At 48.1% G+C, this 16,890-nt stretch overlaps 1 long non-coding RNA gene across 2 annotated transcripts; it reads right to left on the bottom strand.

Annotated features, from left to right (window-relative positions):
• Positions 1-1,126: 1,126 nt before the first annotated feature.
• On the bottom strand, positions 1,127-5,637 carry LOC135300149 (uncharacterized). Of its 2 annotated transcripts, none has more exons than XR_010362039.1 (3): positions 5,477-5,637; positions 3,916-5,349; positions 1,127-2,953 (listed from the first exon to the last, which is right to left on the bottom strand). It is a non-coding gene; the product is annotated as an uncharacterized LOC135300149 (long non-coding RNA). The 2 variants fall into 2 exon arrangements; XR_010362040.1 differs by having other exon boundaries at positions 5,461-5,637.
• Between the last annotated feature and the right edge of the window lie 11,253 nt (positions 5,638-16,890).

A 16,890-nucleotide genomic window follows, 5' to 3' on the forward strand; every position in this document is an offset into this window, starting at 1 on the left:
AACCTGACACTTTCTCCTTGACCCAGCCGTGAGCCGTGTCTTCATTGGGCTAAAAATCAAAGCATCCAGGAAGGGTTTCTGGAGCTGCATCCAGGAATTCCTGAAGGTGGCCACAAAACTGGAAATGGGCCAAAAATCTTCTCCTTCTGAGCAGAACAGAAAACACAGCCAATGCAATAAAATCCCATTTCTTTTCCTGCCATGGTCCCAGATGATCCAGGGGATACCACTCCCATAACTTCATCCCTAGGGGGAACCCAGGCACCTGAAAACCTCACCTGGTTTTGGAACACATCAGCACTAGCACTCAGCATTAGGCTGAGCCTCATTTCAGCATTTCCTCCTCTAGATCAGTCCATGAAATGTGCAGCAGCCCCATGAGGCAGCAATTGAGGCTGAAAGGAAACTGAGGCACAGCCAAGCTGTGCATCCCAAGGAGAGGATCCCATTGCCATGCCTTCCTTGAGGAGCAGATGAAGCCAGCACATATGTAGCCATGATATTTTATGAAAAATCCTTTGCTAGGATTTTTCTCCTGAAGAGCTGAAAAGCCTCAGGAAAGAAATTTAAACAATTAACTATCTGCTGCTGTGGAATGCAGCAGGTGCACCTGTGATTGGTGCATGTTGGTTGTTTCTAATTAATGGCCAATCACAGTCAGCTGACTCAGACTCTCTGAGAGTCATGAGTTTTTGTTATTGCATTCCATTCTTGCTCTTTCTAGGCTTCTGATGAATCCTTTGCTCTCTATTCTTTTAGTATAGCTTTAGTATATCATTTTAATATAATATATATCATAAAATAATAAATCAGCCTTCTGAAACATGGAGTCAAAATTCAAATCTCTTCACTCGTCCCAGGAGCCCCCGTCAGATCAACCATACACCTACAGCAGTGAGCAATTTCCAAAGAGCAGTTTCCAAAGAGCTGGGCTCTGAGCTGCCCTGGCCAAGCCCCCAGCCCACGTTTGATGGTTCAGGTGAAAGGTTTCAGCGCTGGCCCCGCTCCTGCTGGAGCAGAACAGGGATGAACAGCTTGGCTTCACCTGGCAAACTGAGACAAAACCCTGACAGCAATGACAGGAGGAAACCAGGCAGCCTCCAGGATGTCCTCCCTGCCACTTCTCCCCACTTTCCACAGCAAGAAACAGGAGGAGAGTGTTGGGATGTGCCCTGCTTACCCCGCTCTGGAAAACGCGTTGCTGACGTTTCCTGCCCACCTCCAGCCAGTGGCCTCTGTTTGTGCTCTTGGCACAGCCCAAGGGAGCTGAGGGAACATTCAGAGGGCTCGAATGAGTAACAGCCCTGTGTTTGGGCTGAATAGCAAAAGGAGCTTGTGTGGGTTCCCTTTTCAAAGCCAGCTGAGAAAAGGTTTTGTTGCAAATCCGAGGCCAGAAGAGCCTTGAATGCTGGTCTCTGTGCTTGTTTGTGCCTATTTCATTTCACTGTTTACTCTTTAGCTGCTCAGAGGGCTGAAGCAGCTAGAGCTCTTGCAGAGAGGGTCCTGTTGGTCCTGGCCAGGCCTGCCATTCAGCTTGGAGCCCAAGGAACCCCCTCCAGGACCCAAACAGCTTCCCATGCAGGACATCATCGCTGTGGGAATGGCCCCATGATGCAGCTGCTGTTCTGGCCCTGGTCTTGGCAGGGTGCTGAGAGGGTCCTCTTGCACTCAAGGGTTTTTTCCAGCCCAAACACAGCAAGAGGAAGAGAGGCAGAGACTGAGTGTGGGTGGAGTTGCAGCCACTGGAGGTTTCCCCCTTGTCCAGGACCTCTGCCCTCAGAGTATAGGGTCATCCCACAGCTTCTGTGTCCTCTTCAATTCCCCCAAGCATCTCAGCAGCCATGGAGGGAAAGAAACACTCCCTCCCAGCTAGCCCTGACCTTCATCTGACACCTCATCAACTCATCCTTGGACCTACTGCTGTTTCCCACAGATCACAGCTCCCCAGGCCTGACAGCTCTGCCTTGGAAGGAACACACAACACATGGCCTGGAAGCACTGCCATGCCACCAAAACTCATCTCCTTGCTGCACCAGCATCAGGGGAAGCCATGGGTGCAGTGGCCTGGTGCTGACTCTGCCAGACATCCCCTGGTGCCTCCTGAGTGCTTCCATGGCCACCACTCAATGGCAGAAGGCACGCACAAAATGGGGACAACCCTCAGCCCTGCACAGCCTCCTACAGCCTTGAGATTCAGTGGTGACCTCCTGGAGCTCTCTGGTGACCAGTGAGAAGATCCAAGGAACAGCTAGAGAGGTGTCAGGGAAGGGTTAGGGGGATATTAGGAAAAGGCTCCCCACCCAGAGGGTGGTTGTGCACTGAATAAGCTCTGCAGGGAATGGACACAGCCTCAAACGTGAGAGTTAAAAAGATCTTGGGCAACCCTCTCAGGAACAGGGTGGGATTGCTGGGATTCACCTGTGCAGGGCCAGGAGTTGGACTCAATGATCCTTGTGGGTCCCTTCCAGCTCAGGAAATTCCACGATCCCATGATTCCAGTCATGGTCCCAGTGGACAGTGTGTGATTTTGGCTGAGCCCCTCTGCTCCTGTTTTTGACACATGTGCTCCAGACCATCCTTTCCTCCTTTCAGCCAGAAACCAGCTGAGAGAGCACCTTAATTTCTGCATTAAAGCTCATCAGGTGCTTAGAAACACAGATAATTACTTGTTCCAGCTAAGATACAACAGATTTTTGGTGATACTGTTTGATGGTCTTATCTTGATTTACTGAAGCATAAAGGAAGGAAAGAGGTAGAATGGAAGAAGATAAGGATAAATATTACTTTATGAGTATTAATATTTAGTAGCCAGAGCCTCAGTCCTTGAATAGTCTTTGAATTTAGATACGAAGTTCTTGAAGGTGCTTGGAGGGATTTTTGTGCCTCATATTCTCATAGGTGTCAATTAATTAGATGAGCCAGCCTGAGGTGAAGCAGACTAACCAAAACCAGTCTGTATGAAGGAAAATAATTATTCATTAATAATTCAGAAGGAACACAGAAACCCTAATTAAGGCCAAACCTCACAGAGGGAAATGTGGATCTAAGGTTTGGGGTTTTTTTTTTCCCCACTGAATTTGAAGTTTGAGTTCAACTTTGGAGCTGCAAAGACGTGAGTTGTGGCTGCTGGGCATCCTCCCTCAATGCCACGTGCCTGTGTTGCATGTGCTGCGTTTATCATCCCTCTAAGGCTGTCCCTGCACCACAGTGCATCAGATGTCTCCAGGGACATTCTCCTTCCTGGAAACCCAGCCTCAGCCAGGCCAGGCTCCAGCAAAGGAACATCCTGGCCCTTGCTCCACAGTCACCCCGGCTGACATCAGGATAACCCCGTCCCTTTCCAGGGAGTGCATCCTGCTCTGCACATGAGGGAATGACCCCGCTGTGCTCCTGGCTCTGGAGTTCTCCCCAGAGAGGGCTCAGTGTCCTGCAGTGCCTGCTGACCTGAGCTCCCTGCACTGCCTCAATCACGCATCCCCCTGAGCCATAAACCCCCAGGAAGGACATGGAGGGGGATGTTCCTGCCCTGGCAGTGAGAAGGGACCTTTCCTGCCCTTGGGCCCTTGGCATTTCATCTCCTGCTGAGCCACATTTGACACCTGCAAGCCCAGGTGTGCCCCCAAGGCATTTCTCTGCAGCACAAGCAGCTCCTTCCCTCACTGCATCTTGCAGACCACACTTCCAGCTGGAGACAATGGTATATTTCCCACCCACCAGAAAAGCTCTTCCCCCCATCTCCAGCCAAGATCTGGTGCTGTCCTGAGGGATGTCTTTGGCTGGGATGAGCTCAAGCTCTCCCAGGTCTCTCTGCAGCTCCGTGGTGAAGCACAGATGCTTCAGACACCATGGATGAACCCCAGACCATCCCTTCCCCGGCAGTGCAGGTTTCCTCTCCTTAGGATTCTGAGCATTCACCTTTTTCCAGGGAAAAATGGACTTGGCACCACCATGGAAGGCTCAGCAACCTCCTGGATGAATCCCAGACTGGGGAAACTTTCACAGTGACCTGGAGAGGTCCCATTCATCCTAAAATGTCAATTTGCAGGGATAACCAAACACCAAAAGAGCCATCGTGACAGTGAGGAGGAGGATGGCTGCTCCTGCCTCCCTTTCCCCTCTCCACCTTCCTACTCAGTGCCTTAAGAAAAGAGAAGGGGGAGGGAAGCAGATCTCCACCCCAGCTCGTGCATTTTCACCCATCAGAAAGCAATTTTCTGTGATTACAGAGTTTGCTATTCTGGGCTGCAGCTGAAGGTTTATTAGTTAAGAGCACACCAGTAACTCTGGATTGTGCCTGCATTAGGAGAAGCACTCAAAGCTCATCATGCTCTGAATGAGACACTTCAGGAAACATCCACAGCACTTACAGCCTTTGATGGATCTCTGCCTGTGGCACGACTTAATGAGTTTGTAGTGGGAATTAGGAGAGAAAGGGAAGAGGCTGATACAGCTCCCAGCAAATCACACTCATCTCCACCGAGGAGGTTCATGAGATATTGATCTGCTCTCAATATTTAAAGCCCAAAAAGGGAGTCAAGTTTGAGCAGGCAAGACATGCTCCCCGAAAGCGCAGAAATTGTGAAAGGTGTGCGGGAAATACAGAGCAGGCAGGAGCTCATCAGAGATTTCCATCAGCCTCCACAGCCAAGAAAATCCCACCCTGGGAATGGAACCTCTTTGCCAAAGGCAGGGCAAGGACACATTTCAACCCAAGCATGAAGTACCCAAAATCCCTTGGCCAAGTGATAATTCATTTAAGGACTTTAATGGACTATCAATGATTGATGTGTTATAAAGTTACCAAGATCACAGCAGAACAAGGGGACTGATTTTTTTTTTTTTCCTTGAATGAACAAACATTTTTCTAAATTGTGGAGCCAGCCTTCCACTCCATAACTTAAAATGAGTATTTTTAAAAAAATTTAAAAAGAAAATCCAAAACCAGAATAGAAATAAAATCAAAGCAAGTTCAGTGACATGAAAATTTCTGCCAAAATCTGCTTCCTGAGGGGATAATCTGAAAAGATTTTATTTGAAAGGGAGACCTCTAACTTAAATGCTTTTGCAAATGAACTAGAAAAAAAGCTCACTGTAGAGGAGTTTAGGCAGCCCTCTCTTGCAGCAGGGACAAAATCCCACTTTCTTGAAATCACAGCCAGTCTGGATTGATCCCTAACACAGGCAGTGCTGCTCCAAGACTGCCCTTCAGGAGGACCCATGGGGAACAGGGTTATTTACCCAGCTCAGGCTCTGCTGATGCACTTCTTGATCTTGTGGAGCTCAGCCCAGCATCTGCTGCCTTCCAGCAGCTCCAGCTCTGCCTCCCAGGCCTGTCTGCAAGGACATGTTCTGGTTTGAAAGCAAAACCAGTGAGAGATGCCAAGTCAGACATACAATTTATTAGGAAAAGGGAAACAAATACCAAAATACATGCAATAATACAAAAGAAAAACCACTGACAGAGTCAGAATACAACCTGACACCCTGTGGGTCAGGGTGCTGGTAGCAGCCCAGTTGGAATGGTGGCTCAGCCCTCCTGGACTGTCAGGTGTGGTTCTGCTGGAGCAGGGATCCTGTAGAAAGGGTGTAGTCTTCCCACTGAAGACCCAGTAGAAAAGATGTATGTTCCTCTGGGAATCCAGTGGAAAGGCTACCTGTTCTGTCCCAAATCCCAGATTATATCCAGGTGGGAATGCTTAGCTCCTCCCCCCTGGGTGGAGCATCTCCCAATGGGCTGATATCATTCTATGGTGAGTCCATTAAACAGAAATGGCTCCCAGAGGGATCTATCTCTGACTCATGTGGAAAGGCATTGATGGGCACATTGACAGGAGATAAGGAAAAAACAATGCCCCTCCTGGTTTCAACAGCTCTTGAGGATGGGAATAGGATACATCTTAATATTGTAACCTAGGACAGGACAGAAGGTCATTTCATGGGTTTGGTGACATTTTGTAATTGGGCAGAAAAATCTGCATTGCTGACTTTTAGGGATCGGTTATTGGGTTAAAAGGGGAAATAATCTAGATGTCAGTTCTTAATTGGATACTTTAGTCTTAAAAGACCTTATAACAAGAGATTCTTGGCCATTTTTGTGGTGCTTTTCCAGTGTGCTGAGCCTGGTGTGGACAGCATGCAAAACTTTAGATAAGATAATAATAAACAAGAACCTGAAGACTGAAAAAATCCAGTGGGTGTCTCTTTCCTGACACAAAACTGCTCCAGGAGAGTCTCCACTCACAGGGGAGCCCCCTGGGAGGGCCCAGAGATTGAGAAATTGACCATTTGCAGGCCAGCTCCTGCCCAGCCCCTGAAGAGCTCTCAGTGAAACAAGAGCAATATCTGAGCATCACTTTTCCAGCATCCACTGGCCGAGCAGCTCCCTCTGCTGCTGCTGCTGCTGCTGCTGCTGCTGCTTCCAGCCTGACCCAAACTGCCTTTTCAGAGATGGGGAGGCAGTGGGATGGATTTTGGACAGCACAGTCTCTGGTATGGAGTGAGCAGCTGGCTCCCCAGGGACACACAAAATGGTCGGTGACACCTGAAACATCTGCAGGTGTCCCAGGCCCTGGAGTACCAGCAGATCACCAGGACACTTCCACTCCCCGTGTGAACAGGCTACAGACCAACTCCAAGACTTTTTTTTTTTTGTTTATTTTCCATCCTTTGCGAGTATTTTTAGGGGGAAAAAAAGTCCGGCTTACCCAAGACCAAACACAAACCCTCACTGCATCAGTGAGTGCAGGAAGATCCTCTGGCATCTCCCTCTCTGTCTCTGTGTTCACATCCCTCACTGGAACCATTCCCAGATCAGATGAGCAGAAATCCTGTGCAGGGGGTGTCAAAAGAGCCTTTTCCTGGCTTATTTTGGAGGTGTTGCATTAACCAGTGCACACTTTGCCTTCAAACTCAGCTGGAGTGTAAATCTCCATGGCATCTCCTGAACCAAGCATTTTATCAACCTGGCATTTGCATTCCTGGCCCTTGGAGACCGGGGGATGCCAGACACCTCATGAGCTGGCAAACACAGGGACTGGCAGCAGAAAGGTGAGAAAAATGAGCTGCTGGCTTATTGTGCATCCCAGGAGGAGCTACCATTGTCCTAGTGGTGACAATCCTCCAGCCACTTGTCCCCAGGGAAACCCAAACCCCCTGTGCTTGTCAGGGTGTGTGACACAGCAGGAGCTTGAGGATCAGAGGGGTGACAACCTCCACCTCTGAATCACACATGGGGAAACCGAGGCACAAGGTGGCTGGAATGGATCAGTGGTAAATTAAAAACGTGTCCCCCAGGCTCTGCCATGAGGGTGGAGCTGCACAGAGGCACAGCTGGTTCATGCAGGCCGTCACCCAGCCACCCCTTTATTCTCCCTCAGGCAGTGGCAGCAATGCCAGCAGCTTCCTGGCAGCCCTGGGGATGGAGTGGAGGTGCAGGGGAGGTGTCCAGCCAGCAGGCACAGGGAGGAACCATCACCCAACAGCTGCAGGATGTGCCCGTGTTGGGGTCATCCCCACCCATGGCCAGGTAACCTCGGGCTGTGTGAAGCAGTGACCCAGGGGTGAATGGCAGCAGGGTTTATCTCAGAAGGTTTGTTTTGACAAAGGTGTCCACCCTAAAAAGAAAACAGCTGGCATCCTGTTTTGGGGCTGGGCTGTGCCACCAGAGCTGAGCAGCTCCTGGTGGGAGCAGAACAGCAAAGCTCTGGGTTTGTAGAGCAGAGTTGTACTCAACACCACCTTGAATCCATCTTCCCAAGACTCTGCAGAGCCCTCAAAACCTTTTTCCAGCATCTTCTCCTGAGGAACAGGGAGGAAGCAGGACTTGCCCCCAGAAAAGGAGGAATGGTTGATCTGGAAGCACAGGAGCTGCTCAGGGGAGGAGCTGCAGGGATGGGAGAGAGGGATGTGTCCACAGCTGCAGGGTGGAAATGAGCCTACAGGAGAGATTCATGATCCTGGACAGGGCAGAAGACCCAGAGGAACAGAGGGATTTGGAATGATGAATGAAAAGCGAGTTCTGCTTTTCACAGCACCTACAGAGCCCTTTATCAGGAGTGTGAGCAGGAGCCAATTTTAGGATGCTTCACTTTTCTCTCATAGCCTGAGGGCTGGAAGCTCCTGCAGGCATCTAAAATTGCTGCAGTACAAGTTCACCCTCCACCACCAGAGCTTGGACCATGGGTGAGAAAATTCAGCCCCTGCATTTCACAGCAAACCCTGCCTGGAACAGTAGCAGCTCCTCAGGATTGCTTCTGTGCTGGCTCTGCCTGCTCTTAAGTGGGAGCAATTTGATTATGTCAGTCCAATAACCCTGAGAATATCTAAAGAGGAGTCATAAATCACTGACAATAAGTTAATCACTTGGGCTAATAGCTAAGGCAAAGAATACATTGCTCTAAAATGGAGGAAAAATTGCCAGATTAAAAAACAAAACAGAATATTCCTCCTCAGTGCTTTCTGCCATTACTGTTGACAGGAAAGTGATCTTAAAAGAGATTTCCTATGGAATTGCTGTCTCACTCCCCATAGAACAGAGGGAAGATGAAAGCAGCTCTTAAGGTAATTCCAAATTTAAGATCTTAAGTCACGAAGTCATTCAGGAGAAAGACTAAAAGAAGACGGTAAAAAGGCAAAAAAGAAGCAGGACAAAAATCCTCCACTATCACATCACAGAGCAGCCTGGTGTCAACTTTCACCCGAGGATGTGAACATGCTGTAAATGCAGCAGGATGCTGCCCCTGTGCTCCTGGAGCAGCACAGTCACCCCTTTTCCAAAGCAACACAATAGGATGCTTCTTGTCCAAGTGCAGAGTTGGTCAAAAAAATGTCACTGCATCAGCTGTGTCTTCCTCCTTCTTTGAAGTCTGACTGGGCTGACAAAGAGGTTGCTGCCTGGAAATGTTTATGAGGGCACTTTTGGGAAATCACCATTTTTCATGATGGAAAGCTGAGCCAGGGGATTCCTGTGCTGTTCCACCAGCACAGAGAATCCTCCCCAGCAATGCAAAACACACAGACATGGTGCTGGTGTAGGAAGAATCCTCCCCAAACTTCAGCCAGAAATTCCTTTGAGAAATCACTCTTGGATGAACAAGTTGATCCTTCCCTCACTTCTGTGTCACTCTGGATTGATGAACCTTCTGTGTTGTTGTGAACCTTTTCTTTCCCAGCTAAGAAGTTCTGGCAGACCTTTTCCATCTTCATGGGTATCTGAGATACCTGACTGAGCACCTACAGTGTCCTCCTGAGCCAGCAACCAGGTCTGAAACCAGCTATGTTGGTTTGAACAGCCAGGTGTCTGCTAAGGAAGGCAGAAGCCTCCCTTGAAATGGAAAATGTAAAGCCCCTCCTCTGAATTATTATAATTTTGAAATTAAGAAGCTCTCAGGCAAAGGTATGGGAATAGGAATAACAGTTCTTTACTAGGGAAACTTTAAAAAAATTCAAATGCAATAGTACAAAAAAGAAGAAAAAAAAAAAAAAAACAAAAACAAAAAAAAAAACCACAGCCAGAGTCAGAGCAGGAGCTGCCCCTGTGGGTCAGGGTGGTGGCACAGTCCCATCCCATGGGGGCTCAGCCCTCCTGCAGTGCCAGCTGTGCTTCTGCTGCAGCAGGGATCCTGCACAAGGCTGCAGTTTTCCTCTGCAGCTCCAGGGCTGCTGGAGATGGGCCTGCTCTTCCTCTGGGAATGCAGGGCAGCAGAAAGCTGCTCCTCTGGGAATGCAGGGGGCAAAGGCTGCTGTGCTGTTCCAGGCTCAGATTGTATCCAGGTAGGAATGCTTGGCTCCTGCCCTGGGCAGAGCATCTCCCAGTGGGATGATGGAATTTGATCAGCCATGCAGGGACACTCCCTGGCCATGAACAGAAGATAATTAATAATTAATGGCCCATGGACAGCAGAGATCTCCTGGAGGGAGAATTGGTTGTGGGAGAGATAAAGAAAACTGCCCAATGAACAGAAGATAACTGCCCACACCCCAGCTACACCTTTCAACCTGAGGAACAGCCAGGACATCCCAGGTCACATCAAACAGCCCCTGGCACTCACACTTCAGCAGCTGGAATGACCTGGGGATCATGGAGAGAAGCCAGAGGGATGCTGGAGGCATTGGTGAGGCACCTGTTTGTCCTCCAGATGGTGTGATTTTCCTCCATTGGAGCACAGAGGATCATTTCCTGATGGATTTGTTACAAAATCTAAATTCCTGGCCATGCTTCTTACCCTCTCCTCCAAATACTGTTCTTTAAAGGCAAAAAGTGTTCTTTAAAGGGAAAAAAACCCCTTCAAACAAATCAAGGACCATCTACCTTGGCATATCAGGGCAGCTCTCCCCCTCTTCAGTCAGCAAGCTTGGACAGAGGACCCCAGAAGGGAGTCAGGCTGAGGGGACCTGGTCATTCCCACCCACCTCCAAATTTTTGGTCAATGACCAAACACCAGGCTCCATAAACCCAAAGAAACTCCATCAGTGACGGGGGTGGGAGGATGTTTCTCCTCACCCTGACCTATCTGTGAGGTTTTCCCATATTTTTTCCACTGGGGAGCCCTAATGATAGATGCACAGACCTCCCAAGCTAATCAGCACAGGTGAGGGACCAGCCCTCCCTGTTCCCAACTCTGGCAGAACCTCCGTCTAAAATAAAAGGTTTCATGGTGCAAACTTTCCTGAGGAAGCGAGTTTTCTCCTGGAAAGAGCTGAGTCTGTGTGGCAGGAGCAAACAGCTCCTCAGGAGCTGCCTGAGCAGGAAGATATTTTGATTTATTTTAGGTGTGAAACTTGGCCAGGGAAGCTTGCCAGGTGTTTGTGTTGGCTGCCCTTGGTCACCAGGCTGTGCTTCTAGCAGGAAGCTTTGCTTTTCAAAGCTGGGCTCCTCATACCCATAATCAGGAGAAGAAGAGTGGACAGGCAGCAACAAGGTCTTACACAGGGACAGGGTTGGTGGAAGAGCTCAGGTAAGGATCATAAAATCAGAATGGTTTAGGTTGGGAGGGACCTTAAAACTCATCCCACTCCCACCCCCACAATGAGACACCTTCTACTGAGACACAAACTTTAAGGAATTTAGAGATTTTAGATGAGCGAAGATTTTAGTTAAAGATAAGCTTTATTGGAGTTAATTAAAATAAATGTGTAGGCCTTGATGAAGAGTTAGTAGTTAACTAATAATGGATTGCTTGTCAACACAATGTTTGGCTAGCTGGGTTTATAATGAAGAATATAGAAACTGATAAATAGCTTTTAGGAACATAAGACAATTGTGGGCCTCCTCTGTTCTGAAAACAACTGAAGACAGGGAATGGGAGTTCCACCAAGGGTTCATTTGTCATATTTGCATTGAAAAGGTAGAAAGGTCAGAACGAGGAAGACTTCATTTGCTTCCTCATTTTGGGACCCTTCCCCATGAAAGGGACCCCAACACATTTCAAGGAACAAACTACGCATGTTTAATAGCTTTGAACTAATTACCATACAAAGTAGGGAATGGGATGTACCAGTGTTATGAATATGTATTTGTATTTTGGGTATTCAATACTTGTATGGATAAAAGGACTCTGTAATCACCTGTAAATTGTGGTGTGTATTTGGGAGCTGTCCCACATCACAATAAACATACACTTTCTAACTTTAAACTGTTAGAGAGCTTTTGTCTGTCACAGTTGGATATCAGTACTAGATCAATATCCATATTTTTTAATAAGTCACCACCAGGTTGCTCCAAGCCCCATCCAGCCTGGCCTTGGGCACTTCCAGGGATCCAGGGGCAGCCACAGCTTCTCTGGGCACCCTGTGCCAGGGCTCACCACCCTCACAGGGAAGGATTCCTGCACGAGAGGTGACTCAGAGAATCAGGTCTTGATTCTGCTCCAGGCCTCTCACAGCCTTTCCTTTGGGTCAAACCGGGTGTGCCAAGCTTACACAAAACATCCTGTGCTTCCCTGACACCTGCAGCCAGAGAGGCCCTTGAGAGGGAATTTAAGGACAGTCTTCAGCTACAAATATTCCTGGTTTCGTTGCTCAAAGTCAGATCTTTATTGTCATGATGAGGATGTTGTGGTGAGCACTATCACTTCCAGTCACTGTCGAGAAGTGGGCCTTGCCTCCAACCAGCCCTCACATTCCCTGGAGCAACCCACATTTGCTTTCAGGACATCTATGAGCATCCCTGCCCCTAAATCATGACCTAATGGAGTAAGAGAGACCTGCTGTAACAGAGACTGGGCCACCAAACCCTCCTGCCTCCTCACAATTACACAAAAATTGCTTGAGCAAAAAAACCTCCATGGCCAAGATCCACCCGCAGCTGAGCCAGCAGAGCTGCAGAGGGAAGAACCTCAGCTGTTCATCCCTACCTCCTGTTCTTCTAGGGGAAAAAAAAAATAATTCTAACTTCTAACCCAATTTATGGACCCTCCTGAGTCTGTGGTGGCTTCACTGTGCTTAAATGAGACCTACAGGCTGGGTGAGGGGACTCCCAGCAGTGCAGGGTGATCCACAGGGGAACAGAGCTGTGAAGAACCATCCTGCAGGGCTCAGCCTTGGGACAGGCAGCAACAAAGCCCCAGCTCCACAGGAAAGCACCTGGCAGCCCTTCCCTGGAGAGCAGGAGATCAAACACCCAGGTGCAAGGGCCCCAGAGCCCATCCCCACAGCTTGCCATGCTCCCAGAGTGGGATCAGGGAGCTGTGAGCCTCTGAAGACAGCCAGGTTTGGATCATCCCTTGTGAATCCTCACCACTCTGACCTGTAGAGAACGGGAGTGTCACCATGATATTTTATGAAAATAGGATTTTTCTAGGATTTTTCTCCTATTCTAGCTGAGAAGCCTCAGAAAAGAAATGTAAAGAATTAACTCTCTGATGGCTGTGGAATGTGGTGTGTACATTGTTTACCAACAGGTGCATCTTTGATTGGTTATTAAGTAGAAACAGCTCACAGGAACCAATCAAAGATGCAGCTGCATCAGACTCTGAGAGTCATGAGATTTTGTAATTCATTCCTCTGCTGTCCTTTCTTCTGAAGGATGTTTTTCTCTCTATTCTTTTAGTATAGCAAAATTTATAATATAATGTTATTACATTAATAAATAAATATAAATATATATAAAATAAATAAAAATATCATAAAATATAACATAATAAAATATAACATAATATAATAAAATAAAATAAAATAAAATAAAATAAAATAAAATAAAATAAAATAAAATATAGACTATAATAAAATATACAATATATAATAAAATATTATATAACAAAATATATACTATAAGATAAGCCTTCTGAAACATGGATTCAAGGTTCTCATCTCTTTCCTCGTCCTGGCACCCTTGAACACAACCATAGGATAGAGGCAGGAGGAGCTGGCTTTGAAAATCCCCCAGCTGACCAAAATCCCACGTTTAAATGAAGTTTTCAGGCTGGTTGGGCTAGGAATGAACCCCCAGTGCAGGACAGATCTCAGGTGCCACATGCAGACCTCTTGGATCGTGCCAGAGCTCAAACAGTTGCAGAGATCCCAGTATGGAAACCATTTCCATCCATGCTCCCTTTGGATTTGGTGTGGCGTGATCCAGATTTCCTCTGCAAAGAGCAGCTCCCATCCCAAACAACCTGTGGAGGCAGATAGGGGCTGTTTATCCCACTGGGTGGTTTTTGTTGAACTGCTTTGTGCTACCTGAAACAAACAGCCCAGTTCAGTCCCCTGCTACCAGAGGGGCCTGAAAAAACAGCCACATCCCGTGAAAAAGGGAACAAAACATTGAAATAGCAAAAGCAGAGATGGAACATGCACAGATTGAGGACACTGGGATTTTCTTCCTGGGATCCCTTGCTCAGGACACAAAGGGACACATCAAGACCCAAAATCTACTGTGGCCTGTAATCATTTTAGAGTCCCTCTCCATCATGGCTAAGAAGAATTCCCCAGGCAGGAAAAATATCCCCTAAAACTGCCAAATGCCTGAACTTAGCTCCAAAAGGAAAGAAAACATCCTGGTTTAATATTCTGTCTTTCTACCCGCTTCCAGCCCAGGAAAAGTGCCCATCCAGGAGGGCAGCAGTTAAATCCCAACCTGAATCCCAGAGAAAAGTGGTTTTCTGCTCAGGGCAGAGGAATATTGTGGAATTAAAGCCCCACATGCAGGTGTGGGCACTGTTGGGGACTGTCTTGCTCCACACAAACACGTGTAAAAGTGCTGCCAGCACCCCTCATGCAGAGGAAATAACGTGGGGATGAAACAGGCACGTGTGAAGCAGCAGGATGTGATTGATCAAGTGTGGGATGAGACTCTGCCAGCAAGAAGGGCCCTGTGCCTCCTGCAGCCTGGCAAGGAAATGCAGAGTTCACACAAAGGGAATCAATGAGGAAAAATAAGGAATCAATAAGAAGAAAAAAAAAATCAATAGTATTTTAGGACTCCTAAAGTAAAAACCCCAGAAGGCACGCTCCAAATCCCGATAGTTTTTCCTGGCCTGCAGGAGCAGTGAGCCTGTTTGTCTCCCAAGGGAAGGGAGCAGAAATGCTGTGAGCAATTCAATAGCCCCTGGCTTCCACCTGGTGACGTTTTACAGTGCAGGGAATTTCCAGAGATTAGAAGATCTCTATGCTTTGTTTGCTAATTACCCTCTGCAAGCCGCTTCCCTTCATCTCTGCTTTTGTTTTGACACATTTGTTGTGTTCCTTTGATCTCCACCTTCACAATGACACCACAGATGATAATTTTCCAACAAAGGATTAAATATTTTGATGTCTCCACAAGCAGCATCTGCTGTCACTCCAGCTCTGAGGCAGCTGCAGCATCTCACAGCCCTCATGCTCCAGGGCACAGGGAGATGATCACCAGCTGAGAACATGAAAATCACATTGAGGGAAGGGAACAGAGCTGGGGAAGGGGCTGAGGGAGATGGGAAGGGGCTCAGCCTGGAGAAAAGGAGGCTCAGGGGGCTCTGCACAACTCCTGACAGGAGGGGACAGCCGGGAGTGTCAGGCTGTGCTCCCAGGGAACAGGGACAGGAGGAGAGGGAAAGGCCTCAGGCTGGGCCAGGGGAGGGTCAGGATGGATACCGAGGAAAAATTGGCTCCCAGGAAATCAAGAGGTTCCAAAATGTGGTTTCACACACAGAATGACCAGGTTGGAAGAGACCTTCAAGACCATCCAGTCCAGCCCAGCCCCAACACCTCAACTCAACCCTGGCACCCAGTGCCACATCCAGGCTTTGTTAAACACACCCAGGGATGGTGACTGCACCACCTCCCTGGGCAGCCATTCCAGAACTTTATCACCCTTTCTGTGAAAAACTTTTTCCTGATATCCAACCTGTATCTCCCTTGGTGCAGCTTGGGGCTGTGTGCTCTGGTTCTGTCAGTGCTGCTGGAGAAAGAGCCCAGCCCCAGCTGAGCACAGGCACCTTTCAGGGAGTTGTAGAGTGATAAAGTCACCTCTGAGTCTCCTTTTCTCCAGGCTGAGCACCCCCAGCTCCCTCAGTTGTTCCTCACAGGGTTTGTGTTCCCAGCCCCTCTCCAGTTTTGTTGCCTTTCCCTGGACACACTCCAGGATCTCAAAGTCCTTCCCAAACTGAGGGCCCAGAACTGGACACAGCACTCGAGGTGTGCCCTCACCAGTGCCAAGAACAGGGGAAGAATCCCTTCCCTGCTCCTGCTGGCCAGGGAGCAGCCAGATTCTCCAGACCAGTGAGAAGAGGAAGACAGACACATCAGATGTGCCTCCAAATTTGTCTTGGTAGGTAACTGGGAAAAAAAACTTCAGTTTAGGAAATAAATAAATGTTTTTACTTACAACCTGCTGTTAATCTGTGGAAGTCACTGTGAAGGTATTTCTGAAGATTTTTAAATATTAAATTTCATTATTTATAATTGATTTCCACAATAAATCAAGGCCAGGTTGGACAGAGCATGGAACAACATGGTTTAGTGGAACATGTCCCTGCCATGGCAGGGGGGTGGAACAAATTGGTCTTTAAAAACCTCTTCCAACCCAAAATATTCTGGAATTCTGTGAAATACATTCCCTCCTGTAGGTTTGTTCCAGCTTTGTCAGAGTACTCACACAGAGGAAAGCAAAAAATCTACATCGAGGTTAAATAAAGATGCTGACTTTAAAATTATGTGAGATGACTTGATTTGGTGAAATTCCCCTCCTCACCCTGGGTGCTCAGGCAGAAAAGTACTCACACACTTGTCCCTGCAAGACTTTGCTGGGACAAATCAGCTCCAGGACTAAATCTGAGCTGTGTCATAGGAAATCAGGGTCTGTAGGTTTCCAAGGGGTTTGAAGGACAGTGTCACCTGTGAGGGATGGGACATTAGAGCTAAGGACAGCTGCTTTCCCTCTTTAGGCCACTGGCATGTTGGATGCAAGTTCTGCAGCCACCTCTCCTCCTGTGACACTAAGGCACCTGAAATAGGAGGGGAGGTGTGTGTGAAGGACAGCACCCTCAGTGGTGTCAGAAGGGAGAAAAGGGGGCGTCTGGAAAGGCTTTTACAGGCTTGAAAGGCAGGACATGAATATAGAAATCTATAAAGTTATCCAGGTATTAGAGAGCACCCAAAGGAGACCCTGAAGGGTCTGGAAGGGCCATAAGAGGAGTGGCTGAGGGCACTGGGCTTATCCAGGCTGGAGAAAAGGAGACTGAGGTGAAATCTCATTGTGGTTTTCAGCTTCCTCACAAGGAGGAGCCTCTGCTCTCTGTGGCCAGGGACAGGACCTGAGGGAACAGTGAAAGTGTCAGGGAAATTCAGTTGGATACCAGGAAAAGGTTCTTCACCCGGAGGGTGGCTGGGGCACTGGAACAGGCTCCACAGGGAAGTGGCCACAGCTCCTAACCTGACAAAGCTCAAGGAGCATTTGGACAAGGCTGTCAGCCATCC

This window comes from Passer domesticus, chromosome 4 (genome assembly GCF_036417665.1).
Source record: "Passer domesticus isolate bPasDom1 chromosome 4, bPasDom1.hap1, whole genome shotgun sequence".
In the NCBI taxonomy this organism is placed as follows: domain Eukaryota; kingdom Metazoa; phylum Chordata; class Aves; order Passeriformes; family Passeridae; genus Passer; species Passer domesticus.